General features: G+C 46.3%; 1 long non-coding RNA gene across 1 annotated transcript in view; it reads right to left on the bottom strand.

Moving 5' to 3' along the window:
* Positions 1-248: 248 nt before the first annotated feature.
* The window catches only part of LOC148142754 (uncharacterized), a 112663-nt gene continuing 91912 nt past the window's right edge, over positions 249-20999 (bottom strand). The window contains exon 3 of the long non-coding RNA XR_015751886.1: positions 249-352. This is a non-coding gene — a long non-coding RNA (uncharacterized LOC148142754). The remainder of the gene's footprint in view (positions 353-20999) is intronic.

Genomic DNA, 20999 nt, shown 5'->3' with positions numbered 1-20999 from the left:
TTAATAAGCAATGTTTTAATAAACTGTTGTACATATCACATTTTGGTCTAAAGTCAAAGAATGTAAATATTGCTGATTTAAACCAAATAAACTGCAATAAGATATTTGCTATTTAAAAAAAAATGCTGAAGAGCACTTTGTGGTGAAGTTACAAAGTTGCCTTATTAGATCAGTGAAAGGAACATTCAGGCAAATCCATACTTCCTGCAAATGGTCAGAGTAATTATGCTGACAATCTGGTGGTTGGCGGTTGATCGAGTGATCAGCACAGTAACAACCTCTTGACTGCTTTTTTTGAGGAGGGCTGTTGGATGCAGCATTGTGCAGGGAAAACACAACAGGATCATCCAGCCTACGAAAAAGAAACATCCATCATTCTCCCTCCCCACTGACTTCACTAGAACAATTGGCAATGGGAGATAAGAACAATAGCCAGTGATATCTACATCCAGTCCCATTATCAATGTGTACTGAAAGTGTTGTATTGAAAAGGGGTTAACTAGAAATGTTTGTTCAGTGACTGTGATTAACATCGATCTCCATGGATTCTAATTGTGTAACTGGAGGCTTTCCCTCTCCTATTAGTAAGGGCTTCTTTCAATGCATCATCCCCTTGTTTCAGCAACTGCATCACATCCACCACTAACGGCAGCTGCAGAGACAGGGAAAGGAGAGACCAAAATCTGAGAACAATGGACTGGAATGTTCCAACAATGGACAGGAGTTTATCCTCGGGGCTTAACTATATTTCCTGGTCTTTATTATCTTTTCGTATAGAAGGTGTACTGCTGATTATTCAGGCAGGTTACTATCCCATCCTCGCTATTGTTAGTGTTCCTGGTAAGTCTCTTTATATCTATCTCCATTCATTTGTTTCCCTAAATCATGTTGAACTCCATTGCTATTTCTGTTGTCTATATTTGACAAGGACAGAAACTATTAACTTCAGTTTCAATTAAACACTCCATTCATTATCCACAAATTTCAGACCCCTGCCTCACAAGCATCTGATACTGAGACTGCTCACAATGTCGAGGCCCCTTTTTGCCCTGAACCGATTTGTGTCTTGGTATTGTGTCCATCATCAAACCTGTCCATTGCCGGCTCCATAATACCACCAGATTCCACCTACATTTCAGTACTGTTGATGAATAAACAATTATCTCAGCCTGGTCACACGTTCAGTTGTGAATATTTCAATTGCAAACTTGTTCTTGGCTCGAAAGTAATTCCATGACAGAAACACCATGTCATGAATTAATGTCACTGGAAGGATAATTCAGAGACACAAGCTAATGTGCGAAAGACACTGTTTCATATTCTATCACAACTGAAAACAGACCGTAAGTTCAAATGACAAGAATTGGAGAAAAAGTGAGCTTCACTAATAACAACCATAAGACCCCCACGATTTTGTCTGAAATCCGAGCTGTTTCACTGATGTTGTTTGGGAAAGAAATCTAACATGCTTATCTGGTTTGGGTTAAGTGTGACTTCAGATCCAAAACATGTCATTAAACTTGTAATCTGAGGCCAAATAGTAGAAGATAGACTGGGACCTTTTTCACAGGAGTGCAGGAGGTGGAGAGGAAACCTGATAGGAGTTTATAAAATGATGAGAGGTATAGATCGTTGTCTTTTCTCTATGATGGGGGATTTCAAGACTGAGGGCACCTTTTTCTGGTGAGAGGAGAGAGATGTTAAAGACATGAGGGGCAAAGCTTTTACACAGGAGGTGGTTCACATGTGGGATGAATTTCCTGAGGAAGTGGTGGATGTGGGTACAATTACAACATTCCAAAGAGATTTGGATAAGTACATGAGTAGGGAAGATTTGGAGGGTTTTGAACAAGGAGCAGGGAGGTAGGAAAAGTTTAGTTTGGGATTATGTTCAGCATGGACTGGTTGGACTGAAGGGTCTGCTTCTGTGCTGCTGTGTAATGTGCTTGGCTCTATTCTGCCTTGTGGAATGGCCTCTCAGGTCAAGGTCAATCAGTGTTGGTCATCAAACGCTGTCCTTACCAGTGATCAGGACATTCCCATGGAATTAAAAACATTAAGGGTTAAATCAAACAAAGGAATATGCTGCCGTTTTGAAACAAAAAAAAGTGTTGGGGAAAATAAACATGTTTGCCCGCCTGTGTCGAAAGAAAGACAGAGTTCACATTTCGAGTCCACTGACCACACATGAGAACTAAAGCAGCTGGGAAATATTGTGATTATTTTAGTGACAGAATTGTTTGTTATGAAGAGGAGAAGGAGTCAGTTGAACAGAAGGAGAAAGAGAGAGGGAGAGATAGAGAAACAGAAGCAAACAAAGGGACTGTTGATCGGCTGGGATGGAAATAAAATGCACCATGAATCTCATTTATTTTTTGCCTTTTCCCATACTCTTGAAAATCATTCCAAGTGGCTGTTTAAACTGAGTTATGTCCCCTCTGCCTCTCTTCCCAGAGTGTGCTCATCTCCTTATATTCACTAATGGGACATGGGTATCACTGACTGAGCCAGTATTTATTTCCCCTGCCAATTGCCCTTGAGAAGATGCTGCTGAGCTGCCTTCTTGACCAACTGCAGGTGCCTCGGCCCATTCAGTTTCATTTCTCTGAGACTTTGTAGTGATTGATCCAGCTGAGAGTGGCTGACTTGGCCATTTCAAAGGGCAGCTGAGAGTCAACCCTGTTGCTGAGAGTCTGGAGTCACATGTAGGCCAGACCAGGAAGGTGGTAAATTTCCTTCCCTGAAGGACATTAGGGAGCCAGGTGGGTTTTCCTGACAACAAACGATGGTTTCATAGTTTCATTTGAGTCATAATTCCAGATGTTTGATTGAATTAAAATTCCACCATCTGCCATGGCGGGATCAAATCCAGGGTCTCGGTTGTTACCTGGATCCCTGGATTAATAGACCACAGGCTGGACCATCGCCTCCCCGTCTTCTCTAATCACCTCCCCATGCTATAGTGGTGTTGCTGTCATCGTGACTGAGGTACAGAAAATGGTGCGATTGTCAACTTCTATGGAGAGTGGAACTGCTAATATTTCGGGTCAGTGGGACTGTGCAGAGATGTAACAGTTCATCAACAACTGACAAGAATCTGAGAACGAAGGCATTTTCAACACAGAGTGGGTGTACCATGTATATGTGGATTTGACCTGCTCCTGTCACTGGAACATCAGTGAAGGTTCTGTAAATGGTTTCCTCAGGTTTGTGTATCAGCTGCTGCATTCATTCAGGGAGAGCTGAGGGTCTGGTGAACCCACTCTGTACAAGGTGTGGGCAGGGCATTCACTGTGTATCGGGGTCTTCAACACGGCTAACAAATGGAGCAGAGACTGCACAGAAGGGAAGCTCTGTAAACAGTGGGGAGCAGGGCACTGCAATCTCCTCTCTGGAATTTCCAGGAATATTTTCCAATGTTGTACCTATTCCAGTTGCAATGTGTGACGCCAGTTTGATTAGACAATGAGGAGGTCACAGAGCTGTGTCGCTTGCTTCAGCAGAACCTGTCACACCAGGGAGAGGACTGTGCTGATATGGACCATGAAGTGAACTGGTTTGATTCTGGAAGTTTCAATCCAAAAATGTGCAACAGAGGTGAATTGGACTAAATTGCCCATTGGATTGGTTATTAGTGAGGGGTAAATATACAATAGCTGAATAGTTCTGGGTGGGTTACTCTTTGGAGGGTCGATGTGGACTTGTTGGGCCGAAGGGCCTGTTTCCACAATGTAGGGATTCTAATTCTAAAAGAATAGGTGTCATATCCCTCAGGTGCCATAATGCCATTTCTGAGATATTCAGGCTATCTCTGTCCCATGAGGTGAATATGTTGGTTCTGTCTCCACCGTGAAAGGAACAGAAAATCTTCCAGAAATATTAGGGAACAGAGTGACCAGTGAAGACAAGTAAGTGCAGGAAATTAAAATTATTAAAAAGGAATTACTTGAAAAACACATTGCATTGAAGTGTGGTAATTGCTGCACCAAATGAGTAATGAATTTCGAGGGCTGCGGAGATGGGGCTGCAGACGGAGCATGCTGGACAGCTCTTTTGGGAGCCGGTATGGACATGATGGGTCAATGGCCTCTTTTCATCCTGTAAATTCCTTGATTCTATGAGGCACTTCCCTGAGTCTTGAGGGAAGTCAAAGTTCTTCCAAGCTCTTCCGATTCTGGGAAAGATCCTGCACAGTGTGGCTGCAAATATTTAAAACACGGTGCAGAGGGAAAACAGAAAACAAAATCGTGGATAACTTGACATCAGTTGTGAGGAGAGTATCAGCATGTTTGTAAGGTATGTGATAACTGGATAATTGGAGAATAATGGTTTTACTTCGCAGAGTCAACCCAGATTCACAAAAGGGAAACTATCTTTGATAAATCTGCTGGGGTTTGTGGAGAATGTTGTTTCTGACATTGACAAAGGATAACAGTGGAACTGGAATATTTCAATTTTCAGAAGAATTTGAGATGTTTGCACACAGGTAAGTGAAGAAGGTTAGGGCCCAGGAGTAAGAGGGGAATATACTGCAAGGATTGATGTTACGAATTTGAAAGAATGTTTGGTCACGACAAGAAGGAGGGTGCATTTCTGAGCTAAGAGAGTTTCATAGCCCATGTGCCTTTGACTCGTTGACAGGTGCAGAGAGTGTTGAAAATTGAGAAAATGTAACCAAAGGCTTCGAGTTGTGTTTTTGTGTTAATGAAACTGGATTTGAATTTAACCAATTCATTGAAGTTATGCCCAGGATACGAAAAACCAATTGAATTTGAATTTAATTGTTTTGACAACATTTGACCAATGTGAGGTTATGAGTCTTCGTGTTTTAAAAGGAAGGACATTTTAAAAAGTAGTCCACCACCAGCGTCCATTTGTCTTTGAGGAACTGGGAGAGAATCCTTCAGGACAACAATGTTTATCCTCCATATTAGGAGCTGTAAAGCAATGACCTGTCTGCTCTCGAGTAATCACGTGTTTGGGAATTAGATTAGATTACATTACAGTGTGGAAACAGGCCCTTTGGCCCAACAAGTCGACACCGACCCGCCGAAGCACAACCCACCCATACCCCTACATTTACCCCTATATCTAAATCTACGGGCAATTTAGCATGGCCAATTCACCTGACCTGCACATCTTTGGACTGTGGGAGGAAACCGGAGCACCCGGAGGAAGCCCACGCAGACACAGGGAGAATGTGCAAACTCCACACAGACAGTCGCCTGAGGCGGGAACTGAACCCGAGTCTCTGGCGCTGGGAGGCAGCAGTGCTAACCACTGTGACACCGTGCCGCCCAGTGTTCTAGGAATGTTCTAGAAACCATCTGTTCTTGTGGATGTGTGTCTGTGTCTTTAGGGAGGGAAGGTTTCTTCTGTATTACATCACCTATCTGTCAGTAATTCGGAATTTGCCATGTGTTATTCCAGCTACAACTACATCAATAAATCTCTGAACATTTCATTTTGAAAATCTCACTCATGATCTCAATCAATTGTAAAATGTCCTTCAGGCTGATGTATAACTTGTTGGTTTTCCTTCCTCACAGTTAACGTCATGACGATCTTCGTCCTGCTTTATAAAGATTGTGGATTGTCTCCATGTGTCAGGCGTTACCTGGGGGCAATGGCAGTGACGGATCTACTGGTCTTTATCCTCGACCTGATATTGAGACACATTCCCAACGTTTATCGGGAACAGTTTTATTTCCTGTGGGACATCCCCGTGTGTAATATCCACGCCGTCCTGCTTTATGCAGCCACTGACTGTTCTGTCTGGTTCACCGTCACTTTCACCTTTGATCGGTTTGTGGCCATTTGTTGCCAGAAGTTGAAAAATAAATATTGCAGTGAGAAAACGGCGGCTGTAGTTCTGGGAATAGTGACTGTGCTGAGCTGCTTAAAGAACATTTTCTGGTATTTCATGCTCACGGGTCTTTATCGGTTGGCGAACTCCCCCTGGTTTTGTTACACAATGAACGGTGTTCTATCTTCTCGTGTCTGGGTCACAATTGAGTTCCTCCACCACATTCTAACACCAACTCTCCCATTTCTCCTGATTCTGCTGCTCAATGTTTTCACCATCAGACACATTTTGGTGACCAGCAGAGCCCGCAGGAGACTCCGGACTCACACCAATGAGGACACTCACCATGATAAAGAAATACAAAACTGAAAAAAATCTATTGTTTTATTGTTTGTGATCTCGGCCAATTTCATCCTGTTATGGTCAATATTAATGCTGTATTCGATATGGAACCGAATGTATAGTCTGGCATATGACTCTGTGTATCTACATGCCTATGTGCAGGAATTGGGCTTCATGCTGCAGCTCCTCAGTTGCTGCACTAACACCGCGATTTACGCTGCGACCCAGACTAAATTCAGACAGCAGCTGAAGAATGTGCTGAAATATCCCTTTACCCAAATTCATCAAACAATCAAATTCGCTTATTAATCAATCCATCCAGGATTTTCTCATTTCAGTTCAATGTTTCAGCAATGAGGCAGCATGTTGCTATGGTAACAGACTGAGGGTAGTGCTGGTTTATCCAATCTTATCCCACAGGGTGTTACAGGGACACATTTCAATGTTTCTCACAACTTGGGAGCCAGTGAGAAAAGGCACCATTTCACTGACTGTATCTGTAACTTCAATTTGTAAATAATGAAAATGTTCATTAAGAAGTGCCAAGCAGTGGAACAAACTGCTTTATTGTTTATCTTTGTGTTGAAGAAGCTGAACTGGAGAGAGACAGACCCGACCCCAAGTCCTGGTCCTTAGGGAAGGGAAGGGAAGGGAACCGGGGCCGAGCTCAGGAGTTGGGGTTCAGTCACTTTGTCCTTTACCTTCACCTCAGGATCACTCTCTCTGACCTGGCATCAGCAGGATTCATCTCTCTCCCTTGATTCCTCTCCCTCCATTTACAGCTCTCACTCTCACAATGTCTCCCTCTCTCTCCTCTCCACCCATTGTTGTCTCCTTTTGCTCACATCAATGATGCAACATCAGTCGGACAAAACTGCTCTGTGTCGCCAAAGACATTGTTTGAAGAACGAGACACCAGCAACCTGAGAGATTCACAAGCTGTGATGCTCTGTCCGAAGAAAAATATTGGCCACCTTTGTAGTGGCATGTCGAGGCCACCAGAGGGTGGCATTGTATTACATTAAACACAGGAAGGGAGCAAGAGAGACTCAGCCTTTAATTCATCACTTTTTAATTCATTCATTCATTCAAACTTTCCTCCAGGCCCATTGCAGCCAGAGACACAGGCTGCACAAACACATACAAACACACATTTGGAGATAAACATCAAAAGGATCATTGAATGTGCACACAGATACATAACACAGTTCGGCCGACATAGACACACATACACACACAGACACACAGATACGGAGACATACACTAATACACACATCCATATACATTACCTCACACACTTATAACTACAAACACGCAGAGATAGTTCGACTGAGATAACGCACACAGTTCAAGAGAGAGAATCACATACAGACACACACAGGCACATTTATACACACAAACATGCAGACCGACATAGATTCATACACATACAAAGACAGAAACAGACACAGACTGAGGTGCAACAGGCCTTGACGCAGACACAGACAAACACACAGAAACACATTGTTATGGACCAGGCCAGCCCACCCTCAAAAATATTTGAAGGCAGTAGCTTAGACCCTAGCATTTTACTCTTTTAAAGACAGATGTGAAATCGATATTCTCATATACTTCGGGAGTGTTGCTGAACAAAGAGACCTTGGAGTGCCGGTTCGTCGCTCCTTGAAAGTGGTGTCGCAGGTAGATAGGATAGTGAAGAAGGCGTTTTATATGCTTTCCTTTGTTGGTCAGAGTATTGAGTACAGGAGTTGGCAGGTCATGTTGTGGCTGTAGAGGACATTGGTTAGGCCACTGTTGGAATATTGCGTGCAATTCTGGTCTCCTTCCTATTGGGAAGATATTGTGAAACTTGAAAGGGTTCAGAAAAGATTTACAACGATGTTGCCAGGGTTCGAGGATCTGAGCTACAGGGAGAGACTGAACAGGTTGGGGTTGTTTTCCCTGGAGTGTCAGAGGCTGAGGGGTCACCTTATAGAGGTATACAAAATCATGAGGGGCATGGATAGGATAAACAGACAAAGTCTTTTCCCTGGGTTTGGGAGTCCAGAATGAGAGGGCATAGGTTTAGGGTGAGAGGGGAAAGATATAAAAGAGACCAAAAGGGCAACTTTTTCACACAGAGGGTGGTATGTGTATGGAATGAGCTGCCAGAGGAAGTGGTGGAGGCTGGTACAATTGCAACATTTAAAAGGCATCTGGATGGGTATATGAATAGGAAGGGTTTGGATGGATATAGGCCGGGTGCTGGCAGGTGGGGCTAGATTGGGTGGGGATATCTGGTCAGCATGGATGGGTTGGACTGAAGGGTCTGTTTCCATGTTGTACATCTCTATGATTCTATATCTCTATTCCAGGTGTAATGCAGCTGGTCAGGCCACTCAACTTTCAGCAAAACAGAGTTTATTTAAACACGAGAGTTAAACAAAACAAAACAGAATTTAGAATAACGTAACTATTGGAAAACATAACTGACCAGATACAGCAACTTCATTCGGGCACTATTCCAATGCAGTAACATCCCATAACACACACCATCCTGATATATCAGGAATAAAAGAATGACTAGAGTAAGATTAGGACCAATCAAGGATAGTAGTGGGAAGTTGTGCATGGAGTCCGAGGTGGATAGGGAAGCATGAAATGAATATCTGTCAGTATTTACACTAGAAAAAGACAATGTTGTTGAGGGGAATACTGAGATACAGGCTACAAGGCTCGAGGTGAATGAGGTTCACAAGGAGAAGGTGTTTGCAATTGTAGAATGTTTGAAAATAGATAAGTCGCCCGGACCAGATGGGATTTATCTTCAGATTCTCTGGGAAGTAAGAGAGGAGATTTCCAAGCCTTTGGCTTTGATCTTGATGTCACCATTGTCGACAGGAATAGTGCCAGAAGGCTGGAGGATAACAAATGAAACACAGAACATAGAACAATATAGCACAGAACAGGCCCTTCGGCCCTCGATGTTGCACTGACCTGTGAACTATTCTCAGCTCGTCCACCTACACTATCCCATTGTCATCCATTATCCAATGATTGTTTAAATCTCCATAATGTGGAGGAGTTAACTACATTGGCAGGTAGGGCATTCCATACCCTTAACACTCTCTGAATAAAGAACCTGTCTCTGTCATCTGTCTTAAATCTATCACCTATCAATTTGTAGTTATTCCCCCTTGTACAAACTGACGTCGTCATCCCAGGAAAAAGACTTTCACTGTGTACCCTATCTTATCCTCTGATCATCTTGCATGTCTCTATCAAATCCCCTCTTAGCCTTCTTCTTTCCAATGAGAACAGAGCCAAGTCTCTCAGCCTTTCCTCATCAGACCTTCCCTCAGAGCAGGCAACATCCTGGGTAAATCTCCTTTGACTCTTTTCCAGTGCTTCCACATCCTTCCCAAAATATGGCGACCAGAACTGTACACAATATTCCAAGTGTGGCCGCACCAGCGTTTTGTATAGTTGCAGCATAAAATTGCTGCTCCGTAACCCAATCCCTCTACCAATGAAACCCAACACACCGTATGTCTTCTTAACAGCACTATCTGCCTGGGTGGCAACTTTCAGAGATCTATGTACATGGACTCCAAGATCCCTCTGCACATCCACACTATCAAGAATCTTTCCATTGACCCAGTACTCTGCCTTCTTGTTATTCTTCCCAAAGTGCATCACCTCACATTTATCTGCATTGAACTCCATTTGCCATCTCTCAGCCTAATTCTGCAATTTATCCAAGTCCCCTGCAACCTGTAACATTCTTCCAAACTATCCACTACCCACCGACTTCAGTGTCATCTGCAAATTTACCTATGCCTGGGTCTAAGTCATTTATAAAAATGACAAACAACAGTGGCACTAAAACAGATCCTTGTGGCACACCACTAGTAACTGGACTCCAGGCCGGATATTTTACATCAACCACAACTCGCTGCCTACTTTCAGAGAGCCAGTTTCTAATCCAAGCTCCTAAATCACCCCCAATCCTATTCCTCTGCATTTTCTCCAACAGCTTACCATGTGGGACCTTTTCAAAGGCCTTACTGAAGTCCATGCATACCACATCAACTGCCCTATCCTCATCTACATGCTTGGTCACCTTCTCAAAAAACTCAATGAGGCTTGTGAGACATGACCTGTCCTTGATGAAACCATGTTGACTATCTGAAATCAAATTGTTGCTTGCTAGAATAATCCTTTCCAAAATCTTTCCTACAACAGAAGTACGCCTCACTGGTCTATAATTACCTGGATCATCTCTACTGCCTTCTTGAACAAGGGCACAACATTTGCAATCCTCCAGTCCTCTGGTACAAAACCTGTAGACAATGACGACTCAAATATCAAAGCCAAAGGCTCTGCTATCTCCTTCCTAGCTTCCCAGAGAATCTTCGGATAAATCCCATCCGGACCAGGGGACTTGTCTACTTTCGTTCCTTTGAGAATTGATGACACCTCTTTGTAACTAACCTCGATTCTTCCTGGTCTAATATCTCGTACCTCGTTCTTCTCCTCTACAATATTCTCCTTTTCCTGAGTGAAAACTGATGAGAAATGTACATTTAGGATCTCTCCGATCTCGACAGGGTCCACACTCAACTTCCCACTTCTGTCTTTGACTGGCCCTATTCCTACACTAATCATCCTTTTATTCCTCACATCCTTTTATTCCTTTATTCTATTTGCTAAACACTGCTCGTGTCCTCTCTTTGCTCTTCTTAACTCTCTCTTTAAATCCTTCCCAACTGATCCGTATCCCTCCATCACCTCATCTGAACCATCTTGCCTCATCAACACATAAACCTCCTTCTTCTGCTTAACAAGAGATGCAATTTCTGCTGTAAACCATGGTTCCGTTACCTTATCACATCCCCCCTGCCTGACAGGGACATACCTATCAAGGACACACAATATCCGATCCTTAAACCAGCTCCACGTTTCCATTGTCTGCATCCTCTGCATTTTGTTACCCCATTCGTTGCATCCTAATTCTTGCCTAATCACATTATTACTGCCTTGCCCCATCAATAACTCTTGCCCTGTGGCATGTACGTATCCCTTTCCATCGTTAAACTAAACATGACTGAATTATGGTCACTCTCTCCAAAGTGCTCACCTACAACTAAATCAAACACCTGGCCTGGTTCATTACCAAGCACCAGATCCAGTGTGGCCTCCCCTCTTGTCAGCCCTTCGACATACTGGGTCAGGAAACCCTCCTGTACACATTGGGCAAAAACTGATCCATCCGAGGTACTAGAGATATAGCATTTCCAGTCAATGTTGGGGAAGTTAAAGACACTATACTGATCACCCTGTTCCTTTCACTCCTACCCAGATTAATGTTGCTAATCCTCTCTTCCACCTCCCTGGAACTCTGCAGAGGCCGATGAAAAACTCCAAGTAATGTGACCTCTCCTCTCCAGTTTCTAACCTCAGCCCACACTATCTCAATGGGTGTGTCCTCATCAAAGGTTCTCTCAGCCACTGTTATACTATCCTTGACTAACAAGGCCACACCTTCCCCTCTTTTACTGCTTTGCCTGTTCTTAATGAAAGATCTAAACCCCTGGAACCCATTCCTCACCCTGATCTATCCATGTCTCCGAAATGGTCACAACATCGAAGTCCCAGGTACCTATCCATTCTGCAAGCTCACCAACTTACTTCGGATACTCTTGGCGTTGAAGTAGATACACTTCAAACCAGCTTGCTGTCTGCCAGCACATTCCTGTGACCCTGAAATCCTGTCCCTCTCCTTCCTACTATCGTCCTCCGGTGCACTGCAACTACACCTCAGGTTCCCATTCCCCTGCTGAGCTAGTTTAAACCCACCCGAATAGCACCAGGATATTAGTACCCCTCTGGTTCAAGTGAAGACCGTTTGTACAGGTCCCACCTTCCCCAGAATGAGCCCCAATTATCCAAGTACCTGAAACCCTCCCTCCTGCACCATCCTTGCAGCTACGAGATCAGCTGATGTCTTTCCCTATTCCATGCCTCGCTATCACGTGGCACGGGTAACAAACCAGAGATAACAACAAACATTGTCCCCTTGTTAAAGAAGGGGAGTAGAGATAACCCTGGCAATTATAGACCTGTGAGCCTTACTTCAGCTGTGGGTAAAGTATTGAAAAATGTTATAAGAGTTAGGATTTATAATAATCTACAAAGGAATAATTCGATTAGGGATCGTCAATATTGTTTTGTGAAGGGTAGGTTCTTGCCTCACAAGCATTATGGAGTTCTTTGAGAAGGTGACCAAACAGGTAGATGAGGGTTAAGCAGTTGGTGTGGTAGATGTGGATTTCAGTGAGATGTTTGATAAGGTTCCCCATGGTAGGCTATTGCACAAACTACGGAGGCATGAGATTGAGGGTGATTCAGCAGTTTCGATCAGAAATTGGCAAGCTGAAAGAAGACAGAGGATAGTGTTTGATGGGAAATGTTCATCTTGGAGTTCAGTTACTACTGGTGTACTGCAGGGATCTGTTTTGGGTCCACTGCTGTTTGTCATTTTTATAAATGATCTGGATGAGGTCGTCTGGATGGTAGTAAATTTGTGGATGACACTAAGGTCGGTAGAGTTGTGGGTAGTGCCGAAGGATGTTGTAGGTTACAAAGGGATACAGGTAAGCTGCAGAGCTGGGCTGAGAGGTGGCAAATGGAGTTAATGCGGAAAAGTGTGAGGTGATTAACTGTGGAAGGAGCAACAGGAATACAGAGCACTGGCCTCACGGTAAGATTCTTGGTAGTGTCGATGAGCAGAAAGATCTTGGTGTCCATGTACATAGATCCCTGAAAGTTGTCACCCAGGTTGATAGGGTTGTTAAGATGTCATTTGGTGTGTTAGCTTTTATTAGTAGAGGGACTGAGTTTCAGAGCCATGACGTCATGCTGCCGCTGTACACAACTCTGGTGCAGCCGCACTTGGAGTATTGTATACAGTTCAGGTAACCGCATTATAGGAAGGATGTGGAAGCTTTGGAAAGGGTTCAGAGGAGATTCACTAAGATGTTGCCTGGTATGGTGGGAAGGTCTTACCAGGAAAGGTTGATGGACCTGAGACTGTTTTCATTAGAAAGAAGAAGGTTGAGAGGTGACTTAATTGAGACATATAAAATAATTAAATGGTTAGATAGGGTGGACAGTGCGAACATTTTCCTCAGATGGTGATGGCTCGCACAAGGGGGCATACATTAATTTGAGGGGTGATGGATATAGGACAGATGTCAGAGGTAGATTTTTCACTCAGAGGGTAGTAGGGACATGGAATGCACTACCTACAATAGTTGTAGAGTCGCCAACCTTAAGGACATTTAAATGGTCATTGGATAGACATATGGAATAGTGTAGGTTAGATGGGCTTCAGATGGGCTTCACAGGTCGGCGCAACATTGAGGGCCGAAGGGCCTGTACTGCACTGTCATGTTCTATGTTCTATAATATAAACTGAAACACAGATTCTTACAGGCAAGAGGCAGACTTGGTCAGGGAGCTTAAGGTGAAGGAATCCTCAGCAGGCAGTGATCATAATATGACTGAAATTACTCTTCAATTTGAGAGGGAGATGATAGAATCAAAGGTAATGGAATACAGCTGAATAAAGGCAACTACAGAAGCATCAGAGAGGAGGTGGGTAGAATTGACTGGGAGAGGAGTGGATCAGGAAAGACAGTGGAACAACAATGACAGGAGGTTCTGGGAGTAACTCAGGAGACACAGCAGAGATTCATCCCGAGGGAAAGAAGCATGGTACAGGGAGGAAGAGGCAACCATGGCTGACTAGGAAAAGCAGGGATAGCATAAAAGTAAAAGAGAAAACAGATCATTTGGGGAAGGGCAGTGGGAAACCAAAGGATTGGGAACTTGCAAAGACCAATAAAGAGCAACAACAAAAGATATAAGGACGGTCACGATGAACTGTGAGGGTAAGCTAGCCAGACATATCAAGGAATACTGCAAGAGTTTCTACAGATATATAAAGGGCAAAAGAGAGGCAAAAGTGGACATTGGATCACTGGAAAATGAGGCTGGAAAGATATTTGTGGGGAAAAGGAAATGGCTGAGGAATTGAATAATTATTTTGTGTCTGATTCATGGTGGAAAATACGAGTAATATCAAATATATTCAAGAGAGTCTCGTGGCAGAGCTGAGTATGATTGTCATCACCAAAAGAGAACGTTCTAGATAAACCGAATGGCCAGAGAGACACAGACAGACAGAGATGCATGGTGGCTCAGTGGTAAACACTGCTGCCTTAGTGCCAGGGACCCAGGTTCAAATCCAGCCTTGAATGACCGTCTGTGTGGAGTTTGTACATTCTCTTGTGTCTGCCTGGGTTTCCTCTGGGTGCTTTGGTTTCCTTCCACAGTCCAAAGATGAGCAGATTAAGTGGACAAGCCATGGGAAGTGTAGGGTTACAGAGATGGGAAAGGTTTGGGGAGGCTGTCCTTCAGAGGGTTGGTTTGGAATCAATGGGCTGAATGGCCTGCTTCCATCCTGTGGGGAATCTATGGAAACCCAAGGAGAGAAAGAAGTCGGTGGGGAGAAAGGGAACCAGAGATACCATTGAGCATGGGCGATGGAGAGGGACAGAGAACGAGGGGGATGTGGCTCAAATGACCCTCAGGGAGCAATAGCAAGGTCACAGAGGGCAGAGAGAGGTTGGCGGGAAAGGCCAAAGATCGGAAATACTGAACGACAGATCAGTTCCTGAAAAACCTGGGGAGAGGGTGAGAGAGTGGGCAGGGGTAGATGTGAAGGATATGGCAGAGACAAGAATGTATAGAAAGCTGCGTGAGGGACAGGCAGCTGGGAATATGGAGGCAGAGAGAGAAGGAGGCAGTGAAATCTGACTGCCTCAGGACTGTCCCAGTGTTTCTGTTTGAGGGGAGCAGGGTCAGAAATATTTATTGTCTCCCATCATCCCAACTCCCCCTCCCCACACACCACCCCCATTTCCACTGCCAGAGTTTGTCTCTCCCTCAGTGTCCAAGGTTCAGTCTCTCAGAAGTCCCCCCAGGAGAGAGATGGAAATCGATCAGATCAAAGCTAAGATGTTCTGAAACAAAACTGGGGAGAAACAAATGAGATCCCATCACTGACTGACTTCCAAAGTCTCCATGTTTAATCAGCACCTCGCCCTGATCTTAAACCCAGAGAAAAGGAACAGATTTCAAATGGGATCAGGGGCAAATGCTTTCTGACTGCCCCCAGGGTTTATTTTCTGAGGGGCTGGGCAATGACTCAGTGGTGGAGAGTCACTCACCACAACTTGTGTCCCTCTCCCCCTTTTCCCCCCACTCGCCCCCAGCCCCCAACCATCCCTTGGATTTAACCTTCCCTGTCCAGCTGGTTCTCTGACACTCCAGGGGGTACGAAAAGCACAAGAAATAAGACCAATGTTTCCCTGAACCACCCCCATTCAAAGGGCGCCACCCCCGTGCCCACTCCATCTGGGATTGGTGCAGTTTCTACATGAACTATTAATGAGGAACCTTCCCCTGGTACAGGCACCTCTCTATCTGTGTGTCCCTGTCTCTCTCTTTCACTCCTCTCTCCCTCTGTCTGACTCTATCCACTTGTCCATCTCTGTTCAGCTTTCTCCTCCTGTTCTCGCAAATCAATCAATGTCTTTCCTTCTCCGTCCCTTTCTCCCTCTTCCTCTTTCACTGTCCCAGCCACACCTCCATCTCTGGTCAGATTTCCCTTTCCTCTCGATAATCTCTCTCTCTCTCTCTCTCCATTCCACACATGTTTTGATTGAAATGCCCTCTCCTGCCTCACGTTTGCCTTGTGCTCCAATCTCTGCACCATGTCTCGGAGGGTGTGGGGATGACGAGAGGTGGTGGGAGGGTCAGAGCTATGGGGGAAATGGAGGCTCGGTGCAGCCCAAAACACTATCAGACCATCAGTGACCTCAGCCTGGGGCCCGATGGATCGGCTAACGTAACATGTGAGGGTGAACTGCAGGCCGAGGGAGTGCACTGCAAGATCCCACAGGTAGCTGAATGCAGGACCGCCATGGTATTCCTTCAACAACCTGTCAGAGCCCACCTCCACGCACCAACCCCCCCACCTCCCCAGTGCCCCCACAGAGAGGGGCTGATTTTGGAGTGAAGGATATTCTGCACAGCTGGATCCCACCAGCTGTCCCCAGTTTCCCCCACTCCATGGTGAATGAAACTGAAGGTTTCTGTACCTTCACCACCCACGTTCAGAACTCCTTGCCCTCACCTCCTGAATTTCCTGAATGTGGAAAGTGTTGCTCCCTGTTACTGTAAAGGAAATGGCTGCAGTCTATCCCTACACAGCAAGATCCCACAGACTGTAATGTGAAAACAGCAGACCCCCCCCCACCCCCCCATCCCCACTAAGCCACCAGCAAATACTAAACACTCCCGTTTCAACCAGGAGCTGGGCTGGGACTGAACACTGGAGTAAACCCTCACACCCTCCCTCTAGATCCCGTACCTTGCCCCCCACCACCCCATCCCTCTTTCACTCCAACAACCCCATCTTCACCCCCCGCCCCCACAATCCCTGCTGTGCAGGATCCCACAAGAAGCAAAATGAAAAAATGGCCAATCGTTGATGGAGTGGGTTAATATCATCCTGAACGTTGGTCAAAAGGGAGTGGGGCGGCGTGGGAGGGTGGTGAGGTGGGGGTTGTGCAGGGCGGTGTGGGAGGGTGGTGAGGTGGGGGCTGTGCAGGGCGGCGTGGGAGGGTGGTGAGGTGGGGGTTGTGCAGGGCGGCGGGGGAGGGTGGTGAGGTGGGGCTGTGCAGGGCGGCGTGGGAGGGTGGTGAGGTGGGGGCTGTGCAGGGCGGCGTGGGAGGGTGGTGAGGTGGGGGCTGTGCAGGTCCTGCATTTCTTGCCCCTTTGCAATGCTGAGGACCCTCCTCAGTCCCAGAGCCTACTCCAAAACCCCACCCCCTCACCAAACCCCACCCCCCAACCCCAGAGACAGTAATAAGATCCCAGTCAATGGCAACAATTCCTTCTGTTCATCCCCCAATCCTCACAGATAGACTGAGAAGGGTAGGAGGAGGGAGTGGGACATGTTGTGGGGGAGATGAGGGGTCTTGTGATCCCCTCTGACCACTCACCCACCTCCCCATTAAAATGGCGACAAGTCCCAGTGGAGTCTCTCCCAGATATTCCGAGAGGAATTACAGAAAAGAAAACGGCTGGTGGAGAGACAGGAAAATCCAACCCTCTCCGCGCACCTCCCACCGCCGCCATTAGCCTCAACTGACCAATAAACTACATTTGAGTGGCACCTGCAACTTCCATTTAGCACTGTCTGAAGTAATAATCCAACCCTTCCACAATGATTGAAAAAAAGCTTCAGAGGCTCCGGACTCCACCCTCACCCCCAACCACCCACCCCCCCCCACCACCACCAATACCTCCATCCTCACCGCCCCCACCCCTGACACACACACACCCACCCTCACCTCCCACCCCCCCAACACCTCCATCCTCACCGCCCCCCACCCCACATATACACACAACCCCCCAGAAGAGGTTAATGTTTAAATCCATAAGACCATAAGAATGAGGAGCAGGAAATGGCCGTCTGGCCCTTTGAGCCTCCTGCGTCATTCAGTGTGATCACGGCTGGTCTTTTTGTGGCATCAGCTCCACATACCCACCCTCTCACCATCACCCTTAATTCCTTTCCTGTTCAAAAATCTATCTCTCTTAACTTTAAACTCATTCACTGAGGAGGTCTCAACTGCTTCACTGGGCCGGGATTTCCACAGATTCCCAACCCTCTGGGTGAAGAACTTCCTTCTCAATTCAGTCCGAATCTGTTCCTTCTTATTTTGAGGCTATGCCCACTTGTCCCAGTTTCACCTGCCAGTGGAAACACCCTGTTTACTTCTATCTTATCTGTTCCACTCCCACCCCACCATCCCCAATATTCTAGGAAATTCCAATGAATATAATCCCAGTCTGCTCAGTCTCTCCTCATAAGCCACCCCCCTGAACTCCGGAATCAACCTAGTGAACCTCCTCCTCTGCACCACCTCCAGTGCCAGTACATCCATTCTCAAGTACGGAAACAAAGCCTGCACACAGTCCTCCAGGTGTGGCCTCCCCAGCACCCTATACAGCTGCAATGTAACCTCCCTGCTTTTAAACTCAATCCCTTGAGCAATGAAAGACAAAATTCCACTTTCCTTCTGAATTACTTGTTGCACCTGCAGACTAACATTCTCTGATCCATGCCCAAGGACCCCCAGGTCCCTCTGCACAGCATCATGCTGCAGGTTTCTTTCACCATTCAGAAACAGTCCCTCTCACAGTTATTCCAAATTGGATGATTTCACATTTATTAACATTGTACTCCATCTACCAGACCTTTGCCCACTCACTTGAACTATCGATGTCCCTTTGGAAACTTTCAGAGTGCTCTGCACACTTTACTCTACCACTCACCTTCGTGTCATCCACAAACATTGGCACTAACTATAAATTATGAATAATTGTGAATAATTGTGGTCCTAATGCTAATCAATGAGGCAAACACTCGTCACTGATCACCAACCAGAAAGGCACTCATTTATCCCCACTCCTTGCTTCCTGTCAGTTAACCTATCCTGTATCCATGCTAATACATGGCCCGTATGTTTAGCTTATGCTAGAATCTTTTGTGCAACCCCTTATCGAATGAAGGAAGATCCCACACGCAGTCTCACTGCATTCCAACAGAAGCACATCACACACACGGTTAGAAACCAGAGGCTGCAAAGGTTGGGACACAGTCACCTCCCCCCTCATGTTTGTGTATCTGTCCGACTTCTCTCTGTCTCATTCTCTCTATCCCAGGCTGTCATCTTCACTCATGTGCTGGGAACTATTTCTCTCGCAATTTCATTGCTCAGTGACTGGAGAAAAATAAATAGCCCTGTCCTCCAACCTGGAATCTGGGAGCTAGTGCCGAAATTGAGGAAACTATCTCACAGACGAGTCAAGCAACAGCTTGATATAATCATTCTTATCAGATCATACCTTACATACCCAGACACCACCATTACCATCCTTGGATATGTCCGGTCCCACTGGCCGGACAGACCCAGCCGAGGTGGCAGCACAGTCAGGAGGGAGTTGCCCTGGGAGCCCTTGACATCGACTCTGGACCTCATGAGGTCTCATGGCTTCAAGTGAAACAGAAGCAAGGAAACCTCTTACTGGTTATCATCTATCATTGTCCTTCAGCTGATGAATCAGTGCCCCTCCATGTTGAGCAACACTTGGAGGAAGCACTGAGGGTGGCAAAATATCGACGATGCCCTCCACCACATCTCTTCAACTTCCCGATCCTCCGCCCTTGAGCCCCGCCCCTCCAACCGCCACCAGGACAGAACCCCACTGGTCCTCACCTACCACCCCACTAACCTCCATGTACAGCGCATCATCCGCCGTCATTTCCGCCACCTCCAAACGGACCCCACCACCAAGGATATATTTCCCTCCCCTCCCCTATCAGCATTCCGTAAAGACCACTCCCTCCGTGACTCCCTCGTCAGATCCACACCCCCCACCAACCCAACCTCCACTCCCGGCACCTTCCCCTGCAACCGCAGGAGGTGCAAGACTTGCGCCCACACCTCCCCCCTCACCTCCCTCCCAGGCCCCAAAGGAAACTTCCATATCCGCCACAGATTCACCTGTACCTCCACACATATCATCTATTGCATCCTTTGCACCCGATGTGGCCTCCTCTATATTGGGGAGACAGGCCGCCTACTTGCGGAGCGTTTCAGAGAACACCTCTGCGACACCCGGACCAACCAACCCAACCACCCCGTGGCTCAACATTTCAATTCCCCCTCCCACTCCACCAAGGATATGCAGGTCTTTGGACTCCTCCATCGTCAGACCAGAGCGAAACGACGATTGGAGGAAGAACACCTCATCTTCCGGCTAGGAACCCTCCAACCACAAGGGATGAACTCTGATTTCACCAGTTTCCTCATTTCCCCTCCCCCCAGCCTGTCTCAGTCAAATCCATCAAATTCAGCACTGCCTTCCTAACCTGCAATCTTCTTCCCGACCTCTCCGCCCCCACCCCAGTCTGACCTATCACCCTCACCTTGACCTCTTTCCACCTATCACATTTCTGACGCCCCTCCCCCAAGTCCCTCCTCCCTATCTTTTATCTTAGCCTGCTGGACCAACTTTCCTCATTCCTGAAGAAGGGCTAATGCCCGAAACGTCGATTCTCCTGTTCCCTAGATGCTGCCTGACTTGCTGCGCTTTTCCAGCAACACATTTCCATCTCTGATCTCCAGCATCTGCAGACCTCACTTTCTCCTCCACAGTGGCATACAGTCAGGAGGGAATTGCCCTGGGAGCCCTTGACATTGACTCTGGACCTCATGAGGTCTCATGGCTTCAAGTGAAACAGAAGCAAGGAAACCTCTTACTGCTTATCACCTATCGTCGTCCTTCAGCTGATGAATCAGTGCCCCTCCATGTTGAGCAACACTTGGAGGAAGCACTGAGGGTGGCAAAATATCATACTGTGTGGGGGATTACAGTGTCCACCACCAAGAGTGGCTCAGCAGCAGCAGCATTACTGATCGGGTTGGTCGGGTCCTAAAGGATATAACTGCTACACTGGGTCTCTGGCAGGTGGTGTAGGAACCAACAAGAGCAGAAAATGTATTTGATCTCACCCTAACGAATCTGCCAACTGCAATCACTTCTGTCCATGACAGTATTGATAAAAGTTACCACCGCACTGCCCTTATGGAGACAAAGTCCCGCCTTCACATTGAGAATACCCTCCACCTTGTTGTGTGGTGCTATCACTGTGCTAAATGGGACAGAC

This window comes from Chiloscyllium plagiosum, unplaced genomic scaffold (assembly GCF_037043375.1).
Source record: "Chiloscyllium plagiosum isolate Xiang-an unplaced genomic scaffold, Cpla_swu_hap1 HiC_scaffold_28, whole genome shotgun sequence".
NCBI lineage: Eukaryota > Metazoa > Chordata > Chondrichthyes > Orectolobiformes > Hemiscylliidae > Chiloscyllium > Chiloscyllium plagiosum.
This window is presented reverse-complemented; position numbering and strand designations above follow the sequence as displayed.